Source organism: Colius striatus, chromosome 4 (genome assembly GCF_028858725.1).
Source record: "Colius striatus isolate bColStr4 chromosome 4, bColStr4.1.hap1, whole genome shotgun sequence".
In the NCBI taxonomy this organism is placed as follows: Eukaryota; Metazoa; Chordata; class Aves; order Coliiformes; family Coliidae; genus Colius; species Colius striatus.
Window position 1 is genome coordinate 69717592 of NC_084762.1, and position 25815 is coordinate 69743406.

Below are 25815 nucleotides of genomic sequence, written 5' to 3' on the forward strand. Positions count from 1 at the left end.
GGTCACTGTGCCCCAGTACAGGTCAGAAGCACTGCCTGGAAAAGATAACTTTTTCTTAAAATCTGTAGATGCAGTACTGTTGATGGCTGATGCTATCAGTTTCTGGGGATGTTTCTCTATCACTCCTCATTGGCAGGAGACAATAAGTGAGAAGTTCTGACAATGCTATTACCACACTCTGGTGTTCTAGAATTAGAGTACTTCTGAGAAGGTGCATTTCAACTCTAGTTCACAAGATTGACCATCTGACTAATGAAATAGACTTACTCAGTTTAGTATTTTGGGACTCAGACACATGAACTCTCTTCATCTTGCTCAATAAAGGCATGCAGAAATCAAACAGTGAAAACCACCAAAACCAGTGAAAGCCTCTGCTGGTAAAGCATACTAGTAAAAGTGATTGCATAAAAACATGTCATCACTTCCATATCAAAGCGCTATTTCTATCATTCTAATGCAAAGAGGCTGTCATTTAAAGGTGTGAGCTTTGTTTTTCTCTTAAAAATAGAAGTAACAGTTTACAATCTCTACCATGAAACAGAGGCTATGAGCCTAAATGTAATCATATCAGTGTAGCTTTTTCCTCCTATGGTGTTTAGATCAGTCCTTGCTATTGAACCATGACTAATAAATTATAGTTTGCATTTTATCTCAGAACTTGATCCTTACCAAAGCATAAGCAGAGTTTTGCATTAAAACAAACCCTTGCCAAAGGTATTAATTCACTGATCAAAATGCTGGCCTTTCCAATCTTACCTGCTTGTTCTAATCACATGTGCTCTAAATGCTATTTTATCTAAGTGTCTCTCAGCAAATTAAATGTTTCATTGCACAAGTCTTCAAGAGCTGTGGGCCAGACCTTGAGCAAACATTTTATCTAGCTCTTCAGCCTTAGCCTTGAAGTGGGTAGCTCCACATTTCTTGGAACTAACTGGAAAATAATAAGTTACTAGACCAGATTGCAACCATTCATTCAAGAACTTGGAGTACTGTGAACTCTACAGCCCTGAACTGGATTTGAGACCTATCATGAAAACAGGATAGCGCTTACTGCAGTAGTTTGTTGCAGTAGTTTGTAGCTATGGTTATACACACTGGGAAGGGTGTGAATGAGAGTTTAAAGTAGTAACAACAGCCAAGGAGGCACAGGATCCATGTGTATACAACCATAATCAGCATTACCTTAATCACAGTTAGGTTCACTTTTAGCCAGCTGCTACTTTTGTTTAAATGTTGAGATGGATAATATGGGGAATGTATAATTTGAAGAGAATGATGGAAGATTAAGCTGACACAGCTATCTACCTTTTAACAGGTTCATATTACTACAACATTTTCTTTTTCTACTTAGGCGTTGTGCTCTTAGGGAATAAAAGTGATAAAAGTAATGAGCCTCTGTAGACAAAACATATTTAACAAATAATATTCACTTGTACCCTAATGAACTGTAGAAGCTTTTAAATATGTTCTGCTCTTTGATTTTACTTACAAAATAGATGAGGTAGGTTAGTATGTTTTAATCTGTAGCGCAATGCCTATATGTCCTACTCAAGATAATGAGTCCCTTCACCCACTGTCAGAGTACACAATCTAAGAGCTAAAAACCAGAAAGACTGCCAGGTATATGGTTGCTTCATGGCATGCTCCAACATTAACATTTACTGTCCAGACAGCTTAAGCAACTTAAAATGGATCCCACAAATTAAACAAATGACATATATTGCTGATTAACAGCAAATGCTAAGTGCAGAGAACAGCTATTCTTCTCAGGAGCATAAGTGGGCTATCCAATGCTGGAACAGAAGGCTGCTCCTAGGTATAGATGCCAATAACTACATTAACTTATCAACTAAATCCCTCAGTGGCAAAATCTTGGGGATGGTCTCTGCTGCCAGAACCACTTCTTTATCTATAGACAATACTGAAAGAGCTGAAATATTTTTGGCTGGCTGCTGAGCAACCCAGACTCAATGAAATGTCCTAACAACTATAATTTTAAGGCATGAACTTGCAAGTCTCAGACATGGGAAACCAGATGAAAGTGGGCCCTGAAACCAATGGATTTTAGGTCTTCAGGCTTCTTCCTCCTGAGTGATTTTAAGCAAGACTTAGTCACTAACTTGTTCAGAATGAGACAATGTTAGGCAAAAGACAGGCAGAAATCCAGTAAAACAATTGGAAAATGTTGAAAGCAGGTAATTTAGACATTTCAGAGTCAGAGTCTGATCATGGATTGCTTGGAACTATTTTAGCATCCAAAGCTCCAAGTATGTCAGAGTTCTGTTTTCAGTGCCAAAATCCTAATTGGTTTAAGCCCTATAAACAACAGAGAATGGAAAAATATTAACACGTTAGTGCTGGTGGATCAAAGAACACAATAATTTCCCAAGGCCACTCTGGAAAAAGAGACAAGAACTGGGCACACATTTCTCAAGCATTTCCATTAGAAAATTTTTTTAAACATCTATGTTTCACAAACACTCTTACCAATAATGTCTAGTTCACTCCCCTAAGAGTAGATCAAATTATCATCAAAGAATAACTACCCTAGAAGATTCTCTTCATTGTGCTAAACAACCTAAACAAACTCGGTCTTTCCTTGTAGATCACATTTTGTAGATGTCTGATAAAATCTGTTGGTTTACTCTGGACTCTTTCCAATTGGAACACATCTTCTGAAAAGCACCAATTAAGATCAGTTTTGGGCACAGTACCAGACACGTTAATGAGAATGATGATTATGAAAAACTCTCTCACAAAACATTTCAGTTTGTGCACTTAAGAAGAACACAATGTAAGTATAAAGAAAAATAAACAAAATGTTTTTGAAATTTAAGTTTCTCAAATCACCTACTCAAGGATGCTGGTAAACAAAGTTGTGTTATTACTCAGACAGTATTTGTAGTCATAGAAATAGCAAATGGCTGATGTAGTCTGACAAAGTCACATGATATCCAGAACAAGGACAATGATCTAATTCCACTGAAAGAGACAGACTGTCTCTATGAAATCAGAAATTCAGAAATACACAGACCAATACCAAAACTTGTCATAAACCTGAAAAAGTAAAGTGCCATAATCTAATGGTAGTCTGATATCAGTTCCAAACTGTCAAACTGTACAGAAATTTAACTTGAAGACAGCATTGTATTTATGTCAAGTAATGTGTATGAATCTCATGTGTGTGAGGAAAAAAAGTACCATTTTTTTAGAAGACAACTGCTAACAAATACAAAGTTAATATTGGCTGCAATGGGATTATTTTTACAAGACAAAAAGCAGTGAAGTTCAAGTCATATTTGTCTGACTGCATTTGGGTCCAGTTTCTCCTTGGCTAAGAAAAATGATGCTCAATGGCTTCTCTATCTGTAACACAGTAATTTATGAATCAGTACATAACTAATATAAAAATTTAAGGAAATTATCAATGACCTGTTACAAATAGAATCCATCAATTTAATGGGAGTTTTGACAGTTTTAAATGGTCATGTATATGTGTATATATTTTGGTGTATGATGCAGCTGGGCTCCTCCCCTCCACAGTCAGGCACATTCTTAACAGAAGAAAATACTCAACAGTGAAGGGATATCAGAAAGAACAACAATAATGTTACTGCTAAGCAGAAAAAAACCTTTTTCTGTGGCAAAAAAACTTTTGTCAAGATGAAACTTAAGTTTTGAAGCGAAACCAGAAACACTTCTTTTGCCTTCTTAAAACAATAGCAAAGAATTTTCACCTCCTCTCTATATAAGATACTCATAAGATATTTATGGCCTATATAAAGACAAGGGTTATTACTGATAATAACATCCACAACTGGGGTTGCTTTTTGCCACGTCAATACAATATCTTCTTCCCACTTTCTTCTAGGCTGCAAGTCACACAAAATTAATTAATTACATTCTTCCAAGCTGCAAGTGTCTTACTCCTATTCAGAAGTAATGAAAAATTAAATTTATCATATTTCATGCCCTTACTCTCTCAAAGAGAACACTGGGTAAAATGAACTAATAAATGTAGGTAAAACAATGAAGGTATAGGACTTGATGACTTTAAACTAAACTAACCTTGCTGGCTTTTACAAGCCTCATTGGCTTTTGTAAGCTAGATGCTCAGGAACTGTAAAAGAAAAATCAGAACAATCATAGCATGTTAGAGGTTGGAACAGACCTTTAGAGGTCATCTAGTCCAACCCCCCTGCAGAAGCAGGTTCAGGTCACATAGGAACATGTCCAGGCGGGTCTTGAAGACCTCCAAGAAAGGAGACTCCACAACCCCTCTGGGCAGCCTGTGCCAAGAAACTAATTTTGTATTTAAAATAAAGTTAAAAAAAGGACTACTGCTGCACATTTTGATAACTCCTTATAAAACTTATAGAACTCTTTATAAAATTGTCAGCATTTCATGCCATTGAGTAGATTACATACATCAGAGAAATTATAACAGTTTACTGGCATGTTCAAGTTAATAATTTTCCTCACTATGTGAATGACTGAAATCCAAGGAAAAACTCCCCATACAGTGGCTTTCCACTGATCTCCTAACAATGATTGTCAGAAATTTTTTGTTTTGTTTTGTTTTTTGATTATTACAGAAAAACAACAAGAAGAAGAAATAATATTTTGGAGTGTTATGTCAGAGATTTGGCATTAAATCATGCAGGAAAAAAAGTATTAAACTCACAAGCACCTTCCAGACCAGCAGCAGAAGAAAATAACCTTGTCATAACTGAAATACTAACAAGGCTTAAGGTTAGAAGAGATTTTAATAACTGACCATCATGGGAGTCAACTCCACTAACTAATGATCACAAAATTAAACTCCTTCACAAAGATCATTTGACTTGAATCTTCTGATCAGAGCCTATCCAGCTTTGTCAGTTATGTTGGTTGCAATAAAAAACCCCATTGCTTGCAGCTCAATCTTGCTATCAAATATTTACATGCAGGTACTTCAGGATACTAAATATGACAGTGAAACTTCAGAATTCTTTTAATTATTTTTAAAAAAGTAATTTTCACACTAAACCTGTATGTTCAAGATTTGCTTTTTAAAAGAAAATGTCTTCTAATTTCCATTGCAATGTAATCCAGATTGACTGAAAACGCAATTACAATATCTCATCTGTGTCCAAGTCTTCTGTTTGCTGTTTGGCCACTGGTGGTGCAGCAGGCACAGCTGCTGAAAAAATAAAACTAGTACCCTGGAAATAGCAAAGACTAAGTATGTGCAACACTCTTATGCATAGAACTGTAGGAAAGAAATCTGATTCAATTACTACCAAGAGGCTAATGCAATTGAACAAGAACAGATTGTCATAATTTTGTAGAAAGCCCAAACAGTTGTTTGCTATGAGAAAACTACTTCTGAATAACTGGATTATCTCTGCCTTACAAGAGTTATTACTTACACATAAATACCTACACTTCCTTCTGCTTTTACCATTTCCCTTTCAAATAGTGACTGATGAACTTTCAGGAGGATATAAAATAACTCAGATATAAGAGGATTGACCATTTAAAAAACTAAGTATCCAAAATTACATGAGTTCTCACTTTGTTGCTATGTGAATCTTTTATGCTTATTTCATTGAGTTCCACTTCTGTTAACTTCTCTCTCATTTTCTTTGCACTTTATTTTCATAAACTTCTAATCCACAACAAGTAAACAAAATTGGTCTGTGACTTCTCCGAATGTGGCAAGACTAGCCTGCTTCTTGACAAAATTAATGTGATACATTGTAGGAAAGAGGGTAGAAAATAAAATATATGAGAAATGTCAGTTAACCTCCTCCTCCTGAATGTAGCTTTTCATCTAATTCCTAATAAAATCTATATTAGTAGGGAATTTGATCTTGCTAACTGACATTTTAATATTATTATAGGTATTTAACAGAAGTTAGAACGTTTCAGGGTTTTCAAATAAACTGTTACTTTACAAGAAGTAAGTATCAAGAAACCAAACTGGATATTGATATTTATTTTTTAAACATTGTGCAGACTTAAATACAGTGATCAGCTCTTTGAAAAGAGTTACATCAGTCAATATTTCTTTTTCCTTGAAACTTTTTGGAAAAGAACTGACAAGGAGTCGTGACTTTGGGGTTACAAAATTATTTTTTGTTGGTAACACTGTTGTTAAATTTAACAAATTACATGTAAATATTACTCCCTCTAATGAACCATTCCTTCATGGATACCAAAGTAGTATTTGTTTTTTAATTCTAAGGAGGAAAAACAACACATCTTAAAAAGAATTATGCTGGTGCATGTTTCATTGCTATATGGTATATATTGTTTCTGCCTCAGGGATAGCTAGAATTGTTAGCAGGAATAATAATTCCAATAGGAATAATAATAAAAAATAATGATCTATGTGGTCATTAATCTTGGTAATTTCTGTAATTCCAAACAATCCATCTTCTATCGCCTTTCTCCTTTCAACTCTGCCTTCATTTTCTCCTACCTACCTACCACTCAGTGAATGCAAGAGGCTGATGGGTAGTACTATTTTCTGAAAACAAGAATCATCCCTGAGGCTGTATTCATAAAGCAGACTTTTTGTGCACAGTGTCTCACGTCAGTTCTGTAATTCACTCAGTGTTTGGTAGAGCGCCAAAGGAGACGCCTACAATTCACACACAGAGATGTGCAAGATAGGACTCACCCTTTAAAAACACAACAAATCTATTTTAGCTTATCTGCCACATATATCTTCCACATACCTTTACATATAGGAATCTATGCACTTAAAAATTCTGAAATATACCTCTTAGACAAAGCCTTACATTAGACAGAGAAAGAGCTATTGAAAAACATATATTTTCTGAACTAGAAGCCATACGCTTTAACTCATGGCAAAAGTTCACTTCTCCTCACTATATCACAAACAGTTGAGACTATAGCAGGAAATACTGACTTGGACTTCCTTGAATTACTTGTACGTTGCCAATATTTCAGTGACCCTGTCAAAACTGGCCCACCAAAGTAACAGATGTCATCTAGGTAATGCAGAAGACAAAAAAGAGGAAGAGTAGCTCTATTTCAAACATGTTTTTTTTCATCCCATCAGACTTGTGATGAAAATTTTACATGTTAAATTGAACGTGCAGAATCTGGAAGAAAAGCCGCAATGCATTTTTTAAGGCTTTTAAAGAGCAACAGTACACTGATTTCTACAGTGAAGGTGCAAATATTGTTCTGTATTAATATTTGTTTAAAACACTCCTTTATAAGTCGTAAGAAAATGGAAGTTTAAAAAAATTCAATTAAAAATATTATTACTCTGTTTTGTGCCAAAAGGACTTTAAATAGCAAATTAGGTATATGTAAGTACAAAATTTACATCTCAATTTAAAATGCACAAATTGCTAGTGAAAATTTAATTACAGCCTTGGGAAAATATCTCGTAGCTGTACAAAAAACCCAGAGAATAATAAGTAAGTAAAAAGTGGCAAAGTTCGGTATTCTCTAGATTCTTCCTATTAGAAGTTTAAATAGTCATCAAAGGAAACGCTCACCAAGGTTTTTATGTTCTACTAGGGATGTGTATTGCCTTAAAACTCAAACGTCTTAAACTTACATTAAACGTTGGAACTATATACAAAGAAAAAAAACCCTCTCTGTATCATAAACACTTGACAAAAAGATTTTTCACAAGTTTTTAAAACAGATGCATGGATTTGTAAGCCTGTTTTATTTATTGGTACACATACAGTACCATGGTCTAATTCTTGTAGTTCAGGAAAAGAAGAGACTTTCAGAGAAAAAAAAAAATAAAGCCTGCAGGTAAGAATGCAAGAAAGGTCAGAGAGGCACATCAGGAGAAAGTAGAAGTTCAAGGTATTTGTTTTCCCTGAGAATAAAGTCATGGGAAGGGTTCTGCACAGAAAGGCAATATACACATGCTCTATATTGAGGACAGTTCAACTCTTAAATAATCATGAATATGATAACAATCACTGTATTGTTAAGAAAAAAAAACCCCACAGATGGTTAATTCTCAAAAAAAACACCCAAAAAGCCTGAAGTTGAAGATTCAGATTTCTTAGCTTTTCTGACTAATGCTCAGAGGAAGATCAAGAAAACAGTAATTTGCAGCTAAAACTGACTGCTGATTCTGGTCCATTTAGGTCATGCTCTCCCAAAGAATGAACACAAATTACATCCACTTTAGCATTTTCAGTTATGCTACCTAAAAAGAACAATAAAGGAAACAGGATATATGGTCTCTTACAACAACCAGAACCTTGCTTCTCTGATTATGGTCTCTAGACCTCTGTATTTCCCAACCTTTTTAAATGAAGGTACAGTTAACCTCTGGAAGAAAAACTGAGACACCATATTGTGCATACTGTGACAAATTAGTCTCAGTGGCCTCCATTTAGAGACAAATAAAAACAAAGATTAAAAATTTATCCTAATTTTTATCCTCCTCATCCATTTTGCTTGTAATACAGCTTCACAGGAATTTCTGGTTTTGACTTGCTTTTTCAGCTCCCTTTTGATATTTTATTGACTATCAATTATCCACAGACTATGGGCTACACAGCATTGCTTTAGGTGGTACTGCAATTAAATCACATCAGTCAGTGAGTACTGGAACTAATGAAGCTTGGTCTCTTAAAGATTTGTTTTTCATGGCTGATTTGACTTTGGTGCCTAAGAATGCAAACTCTAACTGGAGTCTTATAGCAGACATGTGTAAGGGCTGTCTGCCTTTCTCTCCATGCTCCCCATTCTCCAGTGGTTAACAGTGTGCAGTTTAACGATCTAGCTTTTTCTTTGTCTCTAGCCCTTCCAGGAGATATTTACAGGAGCTTTCTGCTGTACTCTGCCACCTACTTTCTCTAAGTTTGTTAAGAATTTATCAGTCTTCATAAGACATGTTTGAAGCTGTCTACTGAACTCAAAAAAGTCAATATCAAGATGTAATTAGTCACAGAACACACAGTAAACATATATATTGCTTCCACGGGAAATGAGAGTAAAATAATTTGCTATAGTCTGATTTTCTTGTACAAAACTGATTGTCCATTTATTGGGAGGAAAAAACCCCAGTCCTGCCATTGAAGTATCAATAGAACAAACTAAACAATTCTCCTCCCCTTACTTAGATGGCCTCCCCATACCGCACACCTCCTAGAACAATCCTATTCTCTTCCTTCCTCCAGTGCCAAGCTGAGTTGCTATGCTCCACACTCTTCTGTTGCATAGCACTCACGTAAACTCAGTCCCTCATTCTCCATTACCCGTAACTTGTCTCCTCAAGCATTTAAGTCACACACAGCCTACTTATCTGCTCCCAAGCCCACACTATCCCAGTCCCGCTTACCAAGACAAAAATGCAAATATGATTCAAAACAGTAACTCTGTATGAAGCAAAAGATTTCAGACAGTGGCTCAACATTCATCTGCTACAATTTCAAGAGACAAGTGAGTTTACATTAATAGATTTCCCTCTACTGTCAGTGTGAAAACAGTACTTAATAAAAAGATAACTGTATGTTTTGTCTGCCTTTCAAATACGTTCCAATATTCACATAAAATCTGAGTTTTCTGAGTTTAGAGAAGACTTTGCAATACCAAACTTAGAGCAAATGTTTATCTTCATTACAACAGATGAGACACACTCATTTGTAGATTTCACTTTATTTTTTCACAAAATATGTCCTACATCCCATGCTGCTAAGAGATAGCCCACCAGAAACAACAACACTGTAACTTGTTTTCATACATTTGGTACAAAAACGTCTAGCCTTACATAAAAAAAGAATAAATTCATTGCTGATTCACCAGTGCCTCAATGATGAATAACAGATCTGAAAAGATACAATGTCAGGCTATTGAAATAATTGTATTCTCGAAACACTGAGCTGTTTTGTAAGATGTCTGTACATAGGAAAATACATTTTATGGAATTGTTGATAAAAAGAAATGGCTTTGGTCTATGAAAAAGGTATAAGAAAAAGATTGTCCTTATAATTTAAAATTTGTAAAAAACCTAATATTGTCTAAAAACATTTTTACTGACTTCTACTAAATGGAGTCAAGTTTTTAAAATTTGTCATTTTTTAATTTCTCCACAATGCCGTTCAACAAACCTAATAATTTTAATGCAATTAGACAGTAAATTCTTGCTAGGCACCGAGTGAAATTAAGTGTGCTCAAGACTTTTACTAGTATGTATTATTCATACTGCTACATATGCAAAACCCCTCATATTACAGACTAGAATATTATTGTGTCAAATACTGCATGCATAATAGCAGAATCCATATTTCATGCCTTAAATGAGAAGCAACATACCCATTCCTCTGAGAGATGGGAGGGAACGTGAGAAAGTAATTAACTGGAAGGTGCAGTACCCAACCATTGTTAACCTGGAGTTAACCATTCCTTAACCATTGTTAATCTGGAGTTTTGAAATTATATTCAGTAAAAAAAGACTACAGTAGGATTCTACTTTAAGTATAACATCACAAACGACCGTAAGGACACAGGTCTGTGTCTCACCATTTAAAGAAAATATTTTGTAATGACAGTATATCTTTAAGGCTTAGTTTTACTGACACAAACATATATAGGTATATAAATAAAACATATACATAACTATACTCAGTCTGCTTTCAGAAGATAATAATCATGGAATCAGAGAGAGAAATATGAGGAGACTCTGACCAAATGCCAACAGCATAGACATTCAGTTGTTATAGAGAGTGTTTATTGTCCTGGAGCAGGAGCCAATATTGTGCATTGAAAAACCATTGGTTAAAATGCCTGAACATTGTTGGGAAGAAGGATCAGAAACTAAAACTTTCCAGCTGTTCTAGCTATGTTCCCTAATGCCTAAGTTGTCCAGCAATACCCTCTCATACTAGTTCAGTGTGTCTTTGTAAAGCTGCACAGAGCTAGCACAGGACTGACAGTCTGATCCTGAATCAGACAGCATTCAAATGGTCATAGTCCAGTTTGAGAGATTGGTTTGAGCTTAGGAGAGCACCGAAGAGAGATTTTCTAGGTCCCAAGTTTTCTCATCATTATGATACTGTAGGCCTGGTTATCACTGCTACTGTGTTTCCCTCTGCTTCTGTCTTTACCACAAATTCTGTGCTTTGTGTTGATTTCAGATCTTTGTGCACTTTGTTAACTACGTCTCTCTGATCCAACTCTCCACAGATTTCAGATGATATACTATCCACTGACTAGACCCCAGACAAAACAGGCATAAGCCAAGCAGCAATTCTTTTGCCGCAATGAAGACATCAAGTGCCCACTGTACATGCTTATGGACACTGAGTACATCCCCTAGCAGGCTTGAGTGACTGTCTACCAGGTCTTGTCGCTTCTGTTCTTGAAGGTAGAATTCAAGTTCTACTTAAACCATATTCCACATGCCTAAATGCTTTTTTGAATATGGTCGAAAGAAATGTAATTTTTTTTTTTTTTTACTTTGAATGAGTTCTGTAATAATAAATCTCCATGTGAAAAAAACACAATTACCAGAGAAATCTTTCCTCTACTCTTATTAGACACCGCTTTTTAGATTTTTCACAGTTGGAAGATTAGGACTGCATAGGCAACCAACCTAACCACTTTAAGACTTGTATTATACAACTCTGCTAATTTCAAACAGCAGAAACCACATATACACAGACTAGTTCTCCAGCCTTTGCTCAAGTGAAATCCCCATGTATTTGAATCTATTAAAGGCAGAAAGATTTGGTTTCAGTCTCATTTTTTTAGTATTGCATTTTCATTACGGAATTATTATACTTCACTTTTACTTTTCTATAGAAAGTATCTCTGTAGCATGCAAGGACTATAGTTTAATATAAGGCTTTTGTAGGACGTTTGAGAAAATAAAACTGAGCAGAAATGCAAATTTCATGTGCTACTACAGACATTAATTTATAGTTCTACTGGTTCACTTTGAGTTCTCCAGAAGTACAGTTTGAGCAAAACTACTGCCATTCACCCAGACCTTCCTATCAAAGGCTAGCAGTTCTCACTGTCAGTCTTCTGTGTGCCTGACAGCAAAGACATTCACTGAAAAGATACAACTCCAGACAGTGGTGGCTCTAGTCTTCTATAACCTAGATTTTGCAAGATCCCATCCTAAAATCCAAGCTTATCATATGTACATTGTTCAACTATGCCAGAAAAGATCTATTAATACCTAAGGATAAACCCAGTGTATTTTGCAATCTATTTTATAGAAATCTTTTCTGAATCTGAGTTCTCCAAAACTCCCCTTACTTTGCAAGGTATAAAAATGCAGGAAATACATCCAAGGAGATTCCATTAAAAGCTTTCAATAAATTGCTATAATAAAGATATTCATAAATTTCATAAATTACTAACTCTGGAATACTGTGTGCAGAAGCTACTTTTATATTTATTTGAAATAAATCTTCATGCAGACTCTTTTGTAAAGTTTCTGCTTTGATGATTTATGTTTTGAGAAATTTAGTGGCTTATGAGACTTAGCCTGAGGTTAACACAGTATTTTAACCCTCTACAGAGCAAGGCTCTGAAGCAATGAGCCAAGCACATTTGCATTAATTCCTCCTAGTCTTCAGCACCATATGACAGAATCTGTGATCGTTACTGGCCATGGCACAGTAAAAAAAGTAAAGATGGTTATCTGAAAAATGGAGAAAACTGTATTCATAATTTGTCACATAGTTAACAAGTATAACTCTTAAATGTTTTCAGCAAGTTTTCAGTGTATGGCTTCTAACAGTTACATGCTTATTGCTTATTTACTACCTACTGTTCCAAAACTAGTTGGAAAAATGCAAGAATCTCGAGGTTTTATGAGATTTAAACCCAAACTTGTGACATTTTGCATTCATAAGTGTGTCAGATGTCTTTTACTAATATTTGGAATGTCACTCTTCCCCAGAGTGAGACAAATGTATGACAAAGCTTGTTTTGAAACAGGGAGGAGGCAAGGGAGAGAGAGAAGCCTGTAACTTGTGTATAGAGGATTGTTTTAAGTCATTACACACTTTCCATACTTCATAATGCAAGAAAGGAGTAGTTAGCAATTTCATACATGGAGAAATAATGCTCATTCTCGTGAAGTATCAGCATCAAATTACTGATATTAGTAACAAGCAAAGCCTAGGAGTAGACAAATTACTAGCTTATGCAGAGCCTTCACCTGCCCCTTGCTGCTGGGCGATATAATGCTGCATCCACTGGAAAATTCCTAAATATGTTTTTTCCCCATTAAAATTGTTTCTATCTAAAGATCCAGTTTGTTTGTTCGTTTGTTTGTTTCCCACCCCTCCAGATTTCAATTTGATTGGTTTTATTTCAGAAAACCAACCAAGCAAGAGAGATGGAGCTTACTAACAGACTCTGGAAGTGCTACCAAAGGATTGTGAAAGTAGTCCCTTGAAGGAAGTACCTAATTTTAGACAATCTCAGAACAACAGCAGGACCATAGTTTTCTTCAAATGTAAGCTTTAGTTGATGTACACAAAGCAGTATTTCTTGAATTCTGCAAATTAAGTGAATTAATCAAGCTGCCAATTGTAAACAGTTAGGTTTACTGCTCACAATGGATTTTGCAAGTGTACAGTTCACGTTCTAGTACAACTGCTGCATGCAGATACTCAAGCCATCCCAGTTTTCAGATACGTGCACTGCAGTAATATTACCTGTTAAGTATTGTTTTCTTCAGAAAAGTCTCGTTTAAGATACTTTTAAAAGGTGAGTTGTACGTAATATTTCTTTCCTTTCCAAACTTTGTGGTTTTCCTGGAGATTTTCTATAAGGAATGAACAGGTTGGAAACTTGTACATCGAAGAGCTTCCCTCATGTTTTCCGAAGCACTTTACATGCTCAGATCAGACTGTTGGCCCTTATGTTGTTTTTTAAGAACAACAAAATACCAGAGTTTGCTGGAAGTTGCTTCAGGGTCTCGTATTGCAAGCTTTTGTTCCTTTCAATTAGCAGTGGCGCAGGACTTTCTGAAACAACCCCTCAAAGGCCTTGCTTATGCCCAAAAGCTCCTGCTACCGTTGCCTCTATAGCATTACGTGGTACAGTACAACGCTAACGCTTCATTAGTCTTCAATGTAAGTAAGACACAACTTCAGCCTCACATGTTGTGCATGAAAATACTTTTAGGTTTGTAAACCTGTCCGGAATGCCTGTGCCACTTTAACGGTGGCTAAGCACGACCGGGCCCGTGCCCATGCCCGTGCCGGAGACGGCGTTTAACTCGTACCGCCGTCGGGCAGCCGGGTGGCACCGCTGACCCCCGGCGCCTCTGCCAGCTGCTCCGCCGCCGTCGCTTGCTGCGAGGAACTGCCTCTCATCGTCCTCCCAAGGACGAGACAGTACAAGTTAGGGGGAGAGGAGGGCAGACACCGGGGCCGGGCCGACTGTCACGGCGGCGGTTGCCGGCGGAGCGCCGGAGCCCCCCTTGCCTGAGCAGCCCGAGGATGAGGCGGCTGGAGAAGACATCCCCCCCAGTCCTCATCGCTTGCAGACCACCGGGGTGTGCGCGCTCTTGGCCCCGCCGCCGTGGAGGAGGGTTCTCGGGGAGGCAGTGACTCACAAAAGCCTTCCTTATCCCGCCCAAACACGCTCTTCCCGGCGGACTGCACCCCTGCGCCACAGAACGGCCCCTCCTCCACTGCCTTCGGAGAGGTTGACTCAGTCCGCCGGGCCCTTCTCCCCGCCACAGCGCCCGAGTTGGTTCAGCCCGGGGCAGGCGCTAGGAATAAGCCCTGTCCCCTTCGAAGAGCCTCGGCTGAGGCTCCGTGGTTCCCTCCCATCGCTGCTGCGCACTGCTCGGTGGCGACTGGGCCCTCCCGCCCGGGCGGCGGCGGCGGCAGCAGCTTCTCCACAAGTTCCTGCTGCCCGTGCCTGGGGCGCGCGCACGAGGCTGGCTCGGCCGTTGGGGGCGCGCGGCGGCGGGAGCAGCGGCGGCAGCAGCAGGAGGGGCGGCCGCGGCAGGAGGGGGGTGGCTGTGCGGGAGCCGCCGATGCCGCTGTGAGATGGCATCATTCTGCGCGGCGGCGGCAGCCGAGCGCGGCGCGGAGGGGTGAGGAGCCGCCGCGGCGGCGAGGAGGAGAAAAGGAAGAAAAAGAAGGAGAAAAAGGTGGGAGGAAGGAGAAGGAGACGGCAGCAGCTGTGAGGCTGCGAGCCACGGTAAGGAAACAAAACAGGCTGTGCCGCAGCCGTTTCGCTTTGCGGTCTGGCCCGGCAAAGCCCGGCCGGCCTGAGGAGAAAACTCGGTGGCGGTTTTTCTCGCCCTCCCTCCCCTATGTTGGGCCACGGGCAAGCGAGGGCAGAGGGGTGGGCTCTGGACGGCTGCGAGCTGCCCCTGTCACCGAGGGGCGGGGAGGAGGGGAATGGGCGTGGGGGCTAAAATGGCGAAGGGAGCTGCAGGAAGGTCTCGATCTCTCCGGCCCTAACTTACGGCACTCCCCGGGCCCTTCTGGAGGGGGATCGAGAGGGGTGGCGGCTGTTGCTTCACCCCTGTCGATGCCCCCGCTAGGTGACTGGACGGTTGCCGTGTTTCCCTGCCGTCTCCCACTCTGACTCATGTCTGAACAAGGTTGAGGGTCTCTTGGCCCCCACCTGGCAAGGGGAGGGAGGAAGGGTCGGTACTTTGGTGAGCTTGTGGAGATATGGGGCGGGAAGGGAGGAGTGTCGCTGGTGTCCGGTGTCGGGGGAATAACCTGGTTTATTCCTGTCTGCGGCCTTTCGAGCTAGGGTGTCTGAGGGCTGAGTCCTGACCTGTGTCAACGCTGAGTGGATTTCGAGAGGCATTAGTAGCTGGGAGTCAGCGAGGCAGTCCCACGGCCGGTCCTCGCTCACTTATCTGCGGGAGGAAAGCAGGGGAGAAGGATAATTGTTATAATTTCGGTTCACCTTCCATTTGGTGAAACTAGAGAGGGAGGAAATGAAGAGCCTTTTCCCCTCTACAAGAGCTGTCACCCCCCCCCCCCCCCCCAATATGTGTAGTGTGCCTTCTCCCAAGAGTAGGGGGCACAGCAGGGTGGGAATTCCTTATTGTTACTCCTCAAGAAGTGTGTGCTAGTCTCTCTGAATCCCCTTAATGTGTATTTTGCTGAGAATGACCTGTGAATTCAAGACCTCAAAAGACCTGTTTATGTCACTTATCTTTGTTTATATTGTGGCAAAATGTTACATCTTCTTGTGTTTATTTACTTGATTTTATTTGTAGTTGTATTTTTGGGATAATACCAGATGTCATCCCAGTTTAACTGGGATGATCTAGCTCTTCTTTCACATCTCTTAAATGTTTAAACTATATATCAAAGATAGAAAAGGACTTAACACTATCTAATCATTTTAATGGCTCTTCAATGTTTGGATGAAACTGTAAACAGAGGTTGTGATATTTCAGCTGTGTTTTCACGTGGCACTTGTGTCATGTAGAAAACCATCAGGATATTTTGCATTAAAAATACCCCAGGTTATGCAAGTTTAATAACTCTGGTGTACTAGGTGATAGTGTCAATGAGTGCAGATGGCTGAGTTATATACGGTCATACATGTGAAGATAATGTGGCCCTTCAAGTAACAACAATGTTCCCTTAAAATTTGTATTCTGGTTTTCTGTTTTAATCCCTTTGTGATTTAGAAACAAAGTGATTGTTGGTGAGCTCTTTCACTGACTTCCTTTCACAATTTCTTGTGGTTTTTTTTTTTTTTTAATATTTTGTATACTGCCTTAGATCTGAGTCCATGTTCATCAAGACATAAACCAAACTATTATTTTAATTGATTTTAATACTGATAAAGATTGAAAAAAATTTGCAGAGGAAAAAAATAAAGGATTTTTCATCCTTTTGAGAAATAAAAAAACATTTGTAAAAGCACGGTTTACTGTGTGTTACAAGTGCTTTTATATGTGAAAACATGAAAGTAATTTTACATACTTGGGACTGATTTAAGCTTTTGGCATGGGACACCTTGTTACCAAAAGGATATGGATTATTTTTGTTGGAAAAATAATTTACATTTGTTGCTAAACATCAGTGAACAAAACATTAGTCAGCCTGCAAAGTTTTTTTTAAAGAATTGGGAATGAAATTTAAATAATCACCTGTCTACAATTGTTTCTTAAGTCATGGGAATTCTGACAGAGTTCAGAGCCTGCTGCTTTTCCTGAGTCTGTGGAACCCTTAGAAGGAGGAGGAATTCTGTTGTTTTCATTTGTCATCTTATCTTTCCATTTGAATTTGGAAATTGTGATAAATTGCAATTTTGACTCACTTTACTGTTTTTTCTCTTAATGTGTGTAGGGAAAGAGATTTCTCCTCGTTTTTGGTCACAGAGAAGAGTTGGGGGTAAGGATCTATGACAGGAAGTTGGAAGTTGGTATTGCATTTACTTTCTTCATACTTCAGTATTCCTTTGGTGTTAAAACACTATATGTGGAAACTAAGGTACAATAATAAAAAAAATCATGACTTGAGCCATGTTTATTAATTGAAAATGCTACAATGTATACATTTAGAGCAAACACTCATTGTTAGCTTTAAATGACCACAACTCAAATACCCCCAAAAAACTCAAGTTCATCCTGGAATTTAGTTGGGTCAGATGCAGATGATGAAGTGAGAAAGCTTGTAGAGGGGAACGAATGGAGTGATAGACATAAACAAAAAGAAGGGCTTGCTGCAAGTTATGCTTAAATGATTCTTGGAAGTGTTTTTTAACTTGGTTAAAGAGACTCTTTTTACATGAAGACTGAAGAGAAGGAGTGAAGCTACTGATAAAAAATGTCCTAGCTTTTAAGCTAAATTAGTCCTGCTTTTACCTGCTTCTGCACAGTGTGACATTCACCTCCATTAAAAAAAAAAAAGAAAAAGACTTTCTAGCTCTGCATCAGTTGCATGGCTCAATGCGACTAGAAAAGCTGTTCCAGTGTACTTTTCTGTATCAAAGTCTGTAAACTGGCACAGGATTGCCTAGTTTCTGTGGTAGTGTCAGAATAACCAAAATCCTAGAATTTTTGCTGTCCTTGTGAAACTTGTAAACGAGAGCTGCTGAACTCTTCCTTTGAATTCTGAGTTAACCAATGTATACTGATGTTTTTCTATACTGCTTTGGTCTGTGTACAAATACAGATAATAGAGATTTGTTTCATCCAAATCCTTCTTAAGAAATTTGTTCTCATTGCATCAGTAGGCTGCTTTCTTTCTCTAGGTGTTAGTTCAGATTTATCATAATCTGCTGGTACTCTTCTGTACTGACATAAAATAATCATAGGTGAGGACCATCAGAAGTATCTGAGATTTTGACTGAGTTTTCTTGAAGGAAAAACGATATGGCTGGAGAGAGAAATCTCCTATTTCTCATCAGCAGGAATTGCATTGGCCAGAAGAGGTTATCTGAAATGCTTGTAGAAAAAAACCAGATCTTACGAGTACTGCACTCTCATTATTTTCTTTTCCTCCAGAACTGTGACTTTTTTTTTTTTTTTTGCTAAGAGGGACTTCTTTTTTTTTTTTAATTGCTTTCTGTAAGTTAAGAGTTCTAATTACTCCCTATTATATGTTTTTGCTGTGTTTGAGGACCTAATAGTTTAACCAGAAGCACACTTAAGGCTCTGTTTGCAAGTGTAGTGTTGCTTTACAGAGGAGCACTGGAGATTCCAGGGACGCTATCAACTGTCAGAGTAGTTACAGTATGTCAGAATTATTTACCTGGGAGAGCACTATGGTTGTTGTGTGTGGGGTTGGTTTCTTTTGTCGGTTTTTGTTAGTGACTACTGCACATGTGGTATGTAGTATGAAGCAATTAGTCATGGCAGGTTTGCATGACTGTACTGCTGTGGTTCTGTAATAGCAGATATTTGTCAAAGAAATGATCTGTTTTTGATTCCCTCTCCCCTTAGTAACTGTTGACTATTGTGTAAGTCTGTAATCAGATGTACAGTTTGATAATTAAGTATTGTCAAAAAAGCACTGTCAAAATCCTATTTAAAGAGAAAACGGCTTTGGATGAACCGGAACTTACTTAACTGGTTGTTACGTTATAATTGCTCTTGATTAAAATAAAGTAATAAAAATTGGAGTGAAGCGTGTGTTTAACAAAGCAGTTTACATTCTTGGGCTTTCAAAACTTCTGTTACTTGTTTTTCTGATTGCTGGAATATGTTAGAGGTGCTTTAAGTGACTAGGATCTAAGCATATTTAAAAGTAACAAGTTCAAAACCTGAAGACTCATTAGCATCCTAGCTATTAAGGATGTGAACTTGGAGTGATGTAACTAGTACTGACAGTTGCCTTTTCTTTTGTAGTGAAATTCACTCTAATGTCTGATGCAAGGAATCTTTCATTGTCACAAATTACTTCAGAATGGCTCTTTAAAATACAAATTTCTGCTCCTGAAAACACAGTAGGACATTCTCTTGGTATTTCTTATCTAGATGGCTTTGGAATACAAGTGTGTGTTGATAACTGACCTCCTCAAGTAATTCTGTTGGCAGAGAATTACTCCATTCAACTTATTTCCATTAGGATTTTAGAGTAATCTTGCTAACAGTCATTGTGAAGATGAAAGAAAACAATTAAAAAAATGACGAGAAGAGAATGTGGCATTTAAATAATAAACAGCAAAATAATTATTTTACACATTCAAGTATCTTCACATTGCAACCTGAAGTGGGCAGAAGAGAGCTCCTGTCTGTGCACAGAGTACAGACAGAAATATACAAAGTATACTCTGCACACATCTCTGGTTACTGGGGTTTCTAACCAAGATTTTTTTGATATAAGCAGTGAGATAGAGCAGGAGATTAGGAGAAGAGTTCTTAAAAAAAGAAACAAATGAAAATTTTAATATGTTCCTCATATATGTAAGTGAAAAAATTTTCTGGGGAAAAAATATAGGATTGCGTGTGCATTTTTAAAAGTAGCCAGTGATATCTCTGTATAAACCAAATCAAAGGAGTTGTAGTTTTAGAATAGGGAAAAGTAAACAGGAAAGACAAAGTTCATAATCTGCAAAATTGCACAATGTGCTTGAGCATCAGAACTGAAAAAAAGAACACGTGTCCAGTTTTGAAACACAGTGCTCTGATCTTGAGAAATTCAGTAAGATGTTTTTCTTTTTTTGCTTGTGTGCATGAACTAAAACTGTTCAAGAGATCAAGATGAATTCTTAAAAACTGACCTTGTTTTTACTTATATTAGAATTAGCTCTACTGCATTTTCTAATGTGCACAGTGATGTTAAAGTATCTGTGTGTAAACATAACAGTCAAAAAGCCAAATCAAATATAAGAGGAAAGCTCAATAGAAGACTAAAAGCAACAAAATTTCCCAACTTCCCTTTTCTCTTCGCCTCAGGTTAGAAGTGTGGAAGCAGCTTTTTCTTGATTTTCTGTTCCCTTTATTCCTTCATTCTTGGCACTTTTTATTTTCCACTTCTTGAAGTGATATAATTTGACAAATGATCACTGTCTTACTGTAGTAGCTGGAAAGGTTTAGGTTGAAAAAGAAAGGAATAAAGTGTATTTTTGCTTCTGCAAGTTACAAGGATAGAAAAAGACTCAATTAGCATAGAAAATATGGTGGAAGAGTGATATTTGCATGTCATTTCAGAGTAAGTAAAATAGATCCCTGTCTGAATGTCTTGTCAGAGGCTGATGACAAAGCCTTATTGTCATGGGACAGTGAGTAAAACTACATTGCTACGCTGCAGCCTTTCTTAGATTTTTTTTTTTTTTTTTTAAAAGCAACAACTTGCTGTTGGAGTTGTTTGATCTTCTTGTCTATTTTGAGTAAATCTGTTATGCTTGTTGCTTCAACTTCAAAGCTTTAAAGGCCATAAGGAATGAGATTAAATAAGTCTATATTAGCAGAGTTATACACTTTGGACTTTTTTTCCTGCATGTAGGTAAAGGCTGCTGGAGATTCTTTTCCCTTCCTGATCTTTCCTCTGTCTCTAAAATCTACCCTCAAGAGTTCTTAGAAAATCAATGTGAATAAGGGAATAATTGTGAAAATTTACTTCTTTCTGTTGTGAGTTGGATGTGAGTTTTTGTGGTCAATTGGTTTCTAGGCAGTGTTGTTCTTAAGAATTAGATGTTAATGATACTAAATTATATAGCTTAATCATTCCACCTGAAAGAACACCAACCCTTGTGAGAGGATCTACATTTCTTATCTCTATCTGTTCACCTAAAATTAAAATAACTAATATTTAAAACACTTTTAACAAAATTTAAGTAGTTTTCTTAGAGCCCACCAATTCCTTAATATGCAGTTTATTGATGTGATCCAGAAGTGACCCTTGAGAAGTCAAGCTTTGGGCTCTTCTTGTAAGACTGATGTGTTATTCATTTTCATATTCTCAACTTGTCATTTTTATGTAGTTAAATTTTGGAATCAGATTAACTCAAATTAATATCATCTTGGTACATAACTAGCAGAAGCAGTCAACTGTTTTAAGAAGTGAGAATTATTTATCACCTGGGAGCCTTACTAAGGATAGGTTTGAATTTTCTAGAACTGTATGGACTGAAGGGCAATTTTTGAAAAAGTGACAGTGCCTGAATGACTGCTCTAAGGTACTAATAGATAAAATTAGTGCAGTGTGTGGTTGGAAATAGGGCAGATATGTTTTAGTGTTTTAACACCATTGGACAACTGGAAAGAGGCTTGCAGAGTACGCTTTAAAAGGCAAATATTCAGAGAAAAGAAAGTGATAACATACAGTGAATTCTGCTTATACCTCTTTAAGCTATTTTTGAGATAGTTACTGAGAAGAGGTAGATCACATGAAGTCTCTTAGTGATGAAAAATGTGCAAAGACCCTTTCTGCTACCTTAACCTGTAACACTAAGTAGGTTTCTCTTCCCCTCTTCTTTGAATTGTTGTCTTCTACTGACTTTCCAGAAAAATGGAGGGACTGAGAGACTGTTTTGTGGGTCAATATTAACGAATTCTGGGCTCCCCAGCTCAAGAGGGACAGAGAACTGCTAGAGAGAGTCATCACAGGGCCACGAAGATGATCAGGGGACTGGAACATCTTCCTTATGAGGAAAGGCTGTGGGAACTGGGACTGTTTAGTCTAGAGAAGGGGAGACTGAGGGGGGATCTCATTAATATTTACAAGTGGATATCAGGAGGTTGGGACATCTGTTTTTTGTATTATATCTGGTGACAGGACAAAGGCTAATGGGATCATAGAATGGTAGGGGTTGGAAGGGACCTTTAGAGATCATCTAGTCCAACCCCCCTGCAGAAGCAGGTTCACCTAGATCCCATTACCCCTTGTCCTGTTGCTAGCTACTATAGAAATTAAGGTGGAACACAAAAAGTTCAATTTAAACATAAGAAAAAACTAATTCACTGTGAGAATGACGGAGCACTGGAACAGACTGCCCAGGGAGATTGTGGAGTCTCCTTCCTTGGAGGTCTTCAAAACTCACCTGGATGCGTTCCTATGCGACCTAATCTAGGTTGACCTGCTTGTGCAAGAGGGTTGGACTAGATGATCTCTAAAGGTCCCTTCCAACTCCTACCATTCTATGATTCTATGATTTCCCATTATTGTTATTGTTATTCCTTAATCATAGTTTCGTCATATCCCACAAAAGCAAGGGGAGGTGTGTAACACAAAGCAGCACACTTAGTTAACGTTTTAATGTTTCATGTTCTTCTGGAGTTTGTCGATTTGACAGTTTTTCTGTGACTACAGTAGAAATGTGCTTACATGTGTCATGGCTATTATGGCTGATAAGGTGGTGGTGACAGGCACAAGTTCTTGTGAGTGGATTTTATAGGCTACCTGTCTGTTCTGAAGCCCATGCTTCTCCATTTTCTGTTACTACAAGTAACTATGGTAAGGTTTCTTGTTGGTAACGTAAGTGTTCTAAAATCTGTCCATATTTTAGAGATATATCTTCATATATTTTCTTCACATTGACCTTGATGCAAGTCTGATAAACAATAGTTTATACAAGCCGTTAGGATTAGTCATAGCAGAAGTCAACCCAGAGAGGCTGAAGACCAGTGTGTAGCTAGTGTATTATGTTTTCTGACAGATAGGAAGACTGTTAGCAGAGTATTAAAATGAAGGAGAAAACAGTCTTCCTGATTTCTTGGCTTACATATTGGACTCTTTACATACTGTTGTTCTGGTCAAGCAGCCTGGAAGTCATTCGCTGCATTTATTTTACTGTGCGTGCAGTCCTATCTGTAATTCATAGAGGAGGCATTGTGAGATTTTTCATTATTTGAAATTGTGTTAGGACCTGAATCATCATTGTGGTTAAGATTTACAAGCGAGGTACTCTGAATATTTTTCTGAAACCAGACCTCATACAATTTTTTCTTACATCATTACAATTCTCTTCTCCATCTGCTGTTCTAGATGTTTTGTCGACCTCTGTAATTATACTGTGTTTTTTCGTAGACTCTATTAGCAATATGTTGTAGGTAATGTATAGATCAATACCACAGCATCTAAAGCAATGATCAGTGAATGTGCTTGAAAAAATACAGAAAACTAATTAGCTTTGTTTGTAACTTGCTTTGCATGCCAGTACGAATGGATGAAGGCTTGTTTTCTGAGGGAGGATCTTGTAAAGTAGATATAGGTTGGCTTAAGAAAGATAAATATGGAAATATTTTTCTCAGATCTGATGTTTGAAGAATGTTAGAATTTGTCCAAAGGAAGGGAACAAAGATGATGAAAGGAGTAGAGGACACAACATTGGAAGAGCAGCTGAGATATTCAGTTTGTTCAACTTGGAGAAGAGCAAACTGAGGGGTAACCTCATTGCTGTCTACAACTTCCTTATGAGGAGGAGTGGAAAAGGTGCTGATCTCTTTCTATCCAGTGATAGGATGTGAGGGAATGTCTTAAAACTGTGTCAGTGAAAGTCCAGATTGGATATTAGGAAAAAATTCTTCACTGAAAGAGTGGTCAAGTTCTGGAACAGGCTCCCCAGGGAATTGGTCATGGTCTGAAGCTGTCACTATGCAAGAATAAAATAGAATACTTCCATTGGAAGGGACCTACAACAATCATCTAGACCAACTGCCTGACCAGTTCTGGGCTGACCATAAGTTACAGTATGTTGTTAGGGGCATTGTCCAAATGCCTCTTAAGCACTGACAAGCTTGAGACATCAACCACCTCTCTAGGAAGCCTATTACAGTGTTTGACCCCACCCCCCCCCAAATAAAGAAATGCTTCCTAATGTAAAATTTGAACCTCCTTCAATGCAATGTCGAACCATTCCCACATCCTATTACTGGATACTGGGGAGAAGATGAACATCTCTCTCTCCATTTCCCAATCGAAAGACATCTTTCCTAATGGTGCATTCAATTCTAACATCTAAATCATTGATAAAAATATTAAACAGAATGGCCCTAGTCCTGAGCCCCTGAGGAACACTACTGCTGACCAATTGCCGGCCAGATGTAGCCCCATTCCATACAACCCTTTCAGCCCTGCACTTCATCCATTTCTTCACCTAGCACCTAGCTGCTCATCCCACCATTGGACAACTTTTCTAGAAGGATGCGATGAGGGACAGTATCAAAAGTCTTACTAAGATCCAGAAAAACTACATTTGCTGCCTTCCCTTCATTCATGAGGTAGGTGACCTCACCCTAAAAGGATATAAAATTAGTTAACAGGACCTTCCCTTTGTCAACTCATACTGACTGTGTCTGATGACTGCATTAGTTTTGAAATGCCTTTCAATAGTACTCACTATAATCTTCTCTGGTTTTAGACTAACAGTTTTATAGATTCATGGGTCTTTCCTCACACCCTTCTTGTAAAGCGGAATAACACTGACTAGCTTTCACTCAGCAGGGACTTCCTCAGACTCCCAGGGCCTTTGATAGATGATCCAGAGGGTTTCTGCTATAACATCCACTACTGCCTTCAGTACTCAGGGGTGAATTCCATCAGGCCCTATGAACTTGAGAACATCTACCTGATACAGCTGAGCCTTTAATATTTCAGTGTCCACCAATGAAAAAACCATGGTTTCCACACTCACGGTCCCCTGACTTAGGGGTCCTGGTAGCCCAAGATCTGTCAGTATTATTAAAGATTGGATAAATAAAACATTTAATGCCTCTGCTTTTTCTTCATTCCTAGTAGTCAGATGACCATCTTCACCAAGTATCAATCCAATGTTTTCTTTAAACCTACTCTTGCTATTAACATGTTTAAAACTCCCTTGTTTTTTAACACAGCGTTGTCCAGTTTCAATGCTAATTGAGCTTTGGCCTTTTATGTCTTCTCCTGGTGTATATGAGCCATGACTCTAATCTTCCTCTGAGCTCACTTCCAGAAGTCATATGATTCATCTTTCCTTTTGAGTTCTATGAGGAGTTCCCTTTTAAGCCAAGTTGGTCTTATGCTCTTCTTACTTAACTTGTGAAACAGTGTAATTACCTGCTCTTGTGCTTCTAAAAGGTGGTTCTTAAAGACTGACCACTACTTGTGGACTCCTAAGCACTCAAAAGCAGATTCACACAATACTTTGAAATAGCTCCCTAAGTAGCTTAAAGTTTACTCTCCTGAAGTCCAGGGTATCAAGTATGCAGTCTTTTTTTCTCTTTACATCGAAAACTTTACACTTCAGCATTCTGTGATCACTATGACTAAGACAGCCACCTACCATTACATCACCCTCTATTCACATATAAGTCTAGGAGCATCTTCTATAGTTGGCTCACTGAGTACCTGTGACAAGAAATTGTCTTCCACAAGCTTCAAGAATTTCTCAGACCTACTTGTCTCAGCAGTATGGTATTCCCAAATAATAGGTGGGGTATTG

General features: G+C 38.2%; 1 protein-coding gene across 4 annotated transcripts in view; it reads left to right on the top strand.

The window, feature by feature from the left end:
• The first annotated feature begins 14654 nt into the window (after positions 1-14654).
• Positions 14655-25815, top strand: part of WWP1 (WW domain containing E3 ubiquitin protein ligase 1) — a 57017-nt gene continuing 45856 nt past the window's right edge. For 3 of the 4 annotated variants that reach the window (XR_009818659.1, XM_061995548.1, XM_061995550.1), the window contains exon 1: positions 14655-15171. The gene's annotated coding sequence lies outside the window, so the exon portion shown is untranslated. Of the gene's footprint in view, positions 15172-17297; positions 17343-25815 lie in introns of all 4 variants that reach the window. The other variant, XM_061995549.1, reaches the window with a different exon arrangement.